The sequence below is a fragment of the Neophocaena asiaeorientalis genome, unplaced genomic scaffold (assembly GCF_003031525.2).
Source record: "Neophocaena asiaeorientalis asiaeorientalis breed wild unplaced genomic scaffold, Neophocaena_asiaeorientalis_V1.1 scaffold280, whole genome shotgun sequence".
In the NCBI taxonomy this organism is placed as follows: domain Eukaryota; kingdom Metazoa; phylum Chordata; class Mammalia; order Artiodactyla; family Phocoenidae; genus Neophocaena; species Neophocaena asiaeorientalis.
In genome coordinates this window covers 2526526-2532580 of record NW_020185321.1, presented here as the reverse complement: position 1 = coordinate 2532580, position 6055 = coordinate 2526526, and the positions used below count along the sequence as shown (strand labels likewise).

Genomic DNA, 6055 nt, shown 5'->3' with positions numbered 1-6055 from the left:
TCTTCACATGGTCTTTTGAAGAGCAAAACCTTTTAATTTTGATGAAGTATACTTTATCAATTTTTCCTTTTATGGATTATGATTTCCTATCAAGTCTAAGGACTCTCTGCCTAGCCCTAGATTCTAAGATTTTTCTCCCATGCTTTTTACTAGTTCTGTCGTTTTACATTTTACATTTAAGTATGTGATCAATTTGAGTTTATTTTATAAGTGTTAAACTTAGATCAATATTCTTTTTTTTGTTGTTTTTGCCTATGGATGTTAAATTGCTCCACAGCCATTGGTTGAAAAGGCTGTATCTTTCCTTCATTAGATTGCTTTTTGTGCCTTTGTAAAAAATCAGCTGCACATACAAGATATGGAAGCAACCTAAGTGCCCATCAACAGATGAATGGAAAAAGAAGATATATATATATATACAATGGAATACTACTCAACGATAAAAAAGAATGAAACCTTGACATTTGCAACAATGGATGGACTTGGAGGGTGAATGAAACCTTGACATTTGCAACAATGGATGGACTTGGAGGGTATTATGCTAAGTGAAATAAGTCAGACAGAGAAAGACAAATACCGTGTTATCACTTATATGTGGAATCTAAAAAATACAACAAACTAGTGAATATAACAAAAAAGAAACAGACAGATACGGAGAACAAATTAGTGGTCATCACTAATTAGCAGGAAGAGGGAATGGGGGAGGGACTCTGGAGTAAGGGATTAAGAGTTACAAACTATTATGTATAAAATAAGGTACAATGATATATTGTACAATATAGGGAATACAGCCAATATTTTTTAATAACTATAAATGGAGTATAACCTTTAATAATCGTGAGTCACCATATTGAAAACCTGTAACATAATATTGTACATCAACTATATTTCAATAAAAAAAATCAGCTGGGCATATCTGTGTGAGTTACTTTTGGGCTCTCTATTCTATTCCATTGATATACAGTTCTATCTCTTTGCCAGTATGCCGTATTGATCACTGTAGCTGTACAGCAATGTTGAACTTGGGTAGACCAATTCCATTCACTTTATTCTTTTTTTCCAAAATTGTTTTAGCTATGCTGGTTCCTTTGCATTTGAAATTAATTTTAGAATACCATTGTGTGCGTGTATTATATATGTATGTCTTTGTCTTTCTAGAATTTTGATAGAAATTTCATTAAAACTGTGTATCAATTTGAGGAGAATTGATCTCTTTGTTGAGTCTTCTAATCCTTGAATGATTATTTAGATCTTCTTTGATTTCTTTCATCAGCATTGTGTAGTTGTCTGCACAAGCCTTGTACATGTTTTGTTAGATTTACATCTTAATATATTATTTCTGAGCAATTATAAATTATATCTGAGCAATTATTATATTAAACATTCTGGTGTTCACGTGTTTACTGCTAGTATATAGAAATGCGGCTGAGTTTTGCATGTTTCCTTGTATCTTGCAACCTTGCTGAATTCACTTGTTATTTCTAAGAGAATTTTTGTAGATTTCTACATAGATAATCAGGTCATCTACAAATACTAATAGAAACAGTTCTGTTTCTTCTCTTCTGATTTGCATGTCTTTTATTTCCCTTTTTGTTTCATTATTGCATTAGCTAGAACTTTCACCAATATGTTAAATAAGAATGGTGAGAGTGGCACCTTGCCTTGTTCCAGAACTCAGGGGAAAAACATTCAGTCTTTCACCATTAACTGCAATGTTAGCTGTAGGTTGTTTATAGATGTCCTTTATCAAGTCAAGTAAGTTCCCCACTATTCCTAGTTTTTTGAGAGCATCATTCTTTTTTAAAATATCATAAATGGATGTTGAATTTTATCAAATACTCTTTCAACATCAATTAATATCATTATATGATTTTTATTTATTTATTTATTATTTTTTTTATTTTTTATTTTTGTGGTATGCGGGCCTCTCGCTGTTGTGGCCTCTCCCGTTGCGGAGCACAGGCTCCGGACATGCAGGCTCAGAGGCCATGGCTCACGGGCCCAGCCGCTCTGCGGCATGTGGGATCTTCCTGGACCGGGGCACGAACCCGTGTCCCCTGCATCGGCAGGCGGACTCTCAACCACTGCGCCAAGAGGGAAGCCCCTGATTTTTATTTTTTAGCTTGTTAATACTGAACCAGCTTTGCATCCATGGAACATATCCCACTTGGTTACTGTGTGTAATTCTTTATATATATTGCTGAATTCTATTTGCTAATATTTGTGAAGGATTTTTGCATCTACCTTCATGTAGTTTCTTTCTTTCCTTCCTCCCTCTCACCCTCTCTCCCCTTCTCACTCCCTCCTTTCTCCACTCTCTCCCTCCTTCCCCCTCTCTCTCTCTCCCTCCCGCCTCTCTTTCTTTCACAGTCTTTGGTTTTGGCATCAGAGTAATATAAGCTTCATAATATGAATTGGGGAGTTGTTCCCTTCTCTTTATTTTCTGGAAGAAATCCTATAGAATAGCATTAATTTTTCTTTAAACATTTGATAGGATTCATCAGTAACACTGGGCCTGGAGGTTTCCTTTTTAGAAATTTTAAATCACAAATTCAAATTTCTTAATCATTATAGGGCTATTCACATTCTTGTTTTCATATTGAGTGAATTATGGTACCTTGTGTTTTTTGAGGAATCAACCTATTTTATTTTAGTTGTCATATTTATGGGTAGAGTTGTTTACATATTGCCTTGTCATTCTTTTTATATCTGCAGAGTTTGTGGTGATATCCTCTGTTTCATTCCTATTAAGACAATTTGTGTTTTCCTAATTTTTTTCTTTCTTTTTTTTTTGTCAGTTTGCCAGAGATTTGTCAATTTTATTGATCTTTCCAAAGAAGTAGTTTTTTGTTTCATTGATCTTCTCTATTGTTTTTCTGTTTTAATTTCGTTTATTTCTGTTCTTACCTTATTATTTCCTTCCATCTGTATGTTTCCTTTGGGTTTATTCTGCTCTTCTTTTATATGTGGGAGCTTAGATTATTTATTTGAGACCTTTCCTCTTTTCTCATGTATGCATTCAGTACTATAAATTTCCCTCTCAGCACTGCTTTAGCTGTGTCCTACAACTTCTGATTGTTGTATTTTCGTTTTCATTGTTTCATTAAAAAAATTTCCCTTGAGACTTTTTTCTTAATCCATGGGTTATTTAGAAGTGTGTTGTTTAGTTTCCAAGTGTTTGGAAATTTTTCTGTTATCTTTCTGCTATTGATTTCCATTTGGTTTTATTGTGGTTGAAGAGCACACTCTGAATGACTTAAATTCCTTCAAATTTGTTGAGATTTTTTTTCATGGCCTAGGATATACCCTATTTTTCTATATGTTCCATGGACACTTGAAAGAAATGTGTATTGTGCTGTTGTGTGGATTGTTCTTTAAATGTCAGTTCATTTTCTTGGTTGATGGTGTTGAGTTCTTCCATATCCTTGTTGCTTTTCTGTCTAGTTTCTGAGAGAGGAGACTTAAAGCACTCAACTATAATTGTGGATTTATCTCTTTTTCCTTTCAGTTTTGTCAGTTTTTACTTCTAAGTGTATACACAAGTCTACAAGAATAATGTATATAAGAATGCATTCTTGGGACTTCCCTGGCAGTCCAGTGGTTAAGATTCCACTCTTCCACTGCAGAGGACACAGGTTCAATCCCCGGTCAGGGAACTAGGATCCAACAAGTTGTGCCGCATGGCCAAAAAATACCAAAAATCGAAAAACAGAATGCATTCTTGGTGGACTGATCATTTTACCATTATTATCCTTTTCTATCTATAGTAATTTTCTTTGAAGTCTATGTAATCTGATATTATTATACTCCTTTTATTTATTTAATGTTTGCATGATATATTTTTTTCCATCCCTTTGCTTTCAACCTGCCTATGTTGTTGTATTTGAAATGAGTTTCTTGTTGACAGCATGTAGTTGGGTCATGTTTGTTAATCCATTTCTGCCACCTCTTTCAATTGGTATACTTAGACCATTTATATTTAATATAATTATTGATATATTAGAGCTTAATTCCGCCATTGTCTTTCATTTGTTTTCTGTGGTTTGTTTCTCTGTTTTCTTTTTTCTGTGTGCCTGTGGGTTAGTTTGAACATTTAAAAAATTCCACTTTGATTTATCTGTAATGTTTTTGAGTGTATCTCTTTGTGTAACTTTTTTAGTGGTTGCTCTAGGCATTACATGCTTGATATATAACTTAGAATATCATCATTTCACCAGTTTGAATAAAGTACAGAAACATTACCTCCCTTTAACTACCTTTGTTTTCTCCACTTATAATATTGTTGTTTAAAATATTTTCTCTACATACATTTAGAACTACATCAAACGGTATTGTAATTTTTACTTTGATCATCAAACATGTTTAGAAAACTCAAGAGAAGGGAAACATAGTATTTATCCACATTTTTGCTCATTGTATTCTTTCTTCTTTCCTCATGTTCCAAGGTTTTTTTTCTTTAGTAGCATCCTTTCTGTTTACAGAACTTTTTAAGCCTTTCTTTCAGGGTAGGTCTGCTGGGGACAAGTTCTCTTAGTTTATTTTCACTGGAGAATGTCTTGATTTCCCTTTAATTAAAGAAGGGCATTTTTGCTGGGTATAAAATTTTGGGTTAGGCAGCCTTTTTTTCAGCACTTGAAGAACATTGTGTCACTTCCACTGGCCTCCATAGTGTCTGATGAGAAATCTACTATTATTCTCATTGCTTTCCCCCAGTATTAACATATCATTTTTCTCTGGCTGCTTTCAAGATTTTGTCTTTGTCTTTCACTTTCAGAAGTTTATTTATGGTGTGTCTTGTATGGCTTTTTCTGTATATATACTCTTTGGGTAAAATTAGCTCCTAGAATCTGAAGGTTTATGTCTTTTGTCAAACCTGGGAAGTTTTCAACCACTCTTTCTTTGAATACTTTTTTTTTTTGTAATGAAAAAAATTTTTAGTTGTCTGTTGCCTTTAATTAACATCTAAATAGATACCATATTCTTCTATAATTACAATATGGAAATGTCTATGAATAAAATAGATAAATTTTTTGTCATATGCCTAGGAAAGAATGGTGGCAATAAGATTCATCCAAGGTTTCAGCAGCAATATCTATGTAGCCAGGGTGTGGTCAGTGTTTGGGGACAGAGGTAAATATCCACAATCCGTGCATACATTTGATCTTTTCTTTTAGTGTCTGATTTACCATCTGGTGCTGCTGGACAGTTCTCTTCTCCTTAAATTCTTCCAATTTGATTTGAATTTCATACATTGTCCTACAGTCTCCTGAAATGTCAGTGACTTTGATAGCTGTAGCTCGAGGAAACTTTTCTTTGAGAATTTGGGTCACTTTGATCTCCCCCCTCAGTCTGCAAGGCAAACATTCACTGGGCACAGTGGAGAAGAGGAAGCCGGCAGGTTCCACAGAGCAGAGGTGCTGCCAAGGCTGAGCTCCATGCTGCCATGCCCGGCTGATGTGGCCTGCTGTCTTAGGTCGCCGTGTCGTTCTTTGAATACTTTTCAGTCCTGTCCTCTTTCTCCTCTCCTTCCAGGACTCTGGTGAAATGAATGTTAGGTCTTTTGTTATAATCCCACAGGACCCTGAGGCTCTACTAGTTTTTCAGTCTATTTTTCTCTCTATTGTTCAGATTGGGTAATGCCTATTGTCCTTTCTTCCAGTGCACTAATTATTTCCTCTTTCTTCTACATTCTGCTCTTAAGCCCAACTACTGAGTTTGTTTTTTTGGTACTGTATTTTTCAGTTCTAAAATTGCCCTTTGGTTCTTCTTTATATCTTCTGTTTCTCTGTTGAGATTCTTTCTTCCCCTCATTTATTTCAAATGGGCTTGTAATTGCTCATTGAAGCATTTAAAAAGTGATGAGTGCTTTAAAATCTTTGTCAGATAATTCTAACATTTTTTTCATATTGTTGTTGGCATCTGATTGTCTTTTTTTTTTTTTTTTTTTTTTTTGTCTGCGGTACGCGGGTTTCTCACTATTGTGGCCTCGCCCATTGCAGAGCACAGGCTCCAGAGGCGCAGGCTCAGCAGCCATGGCTCACGGGCCCAGCTGCTC

General features: G+C 34.9%; 1 pseudogene; it reads right to left on the bottom strand.

Moving 5' to 3' along the window:
• Positions 1-5111: 5111 nt before the first annotated feature.
• Positions 5112-5445, bottom strand: LOC112392195 (bolA-like protein 3 pseudogene; annotated as a pseudogene).
• Positions 5446-6055: the final 610 nt, after the last annotated feature.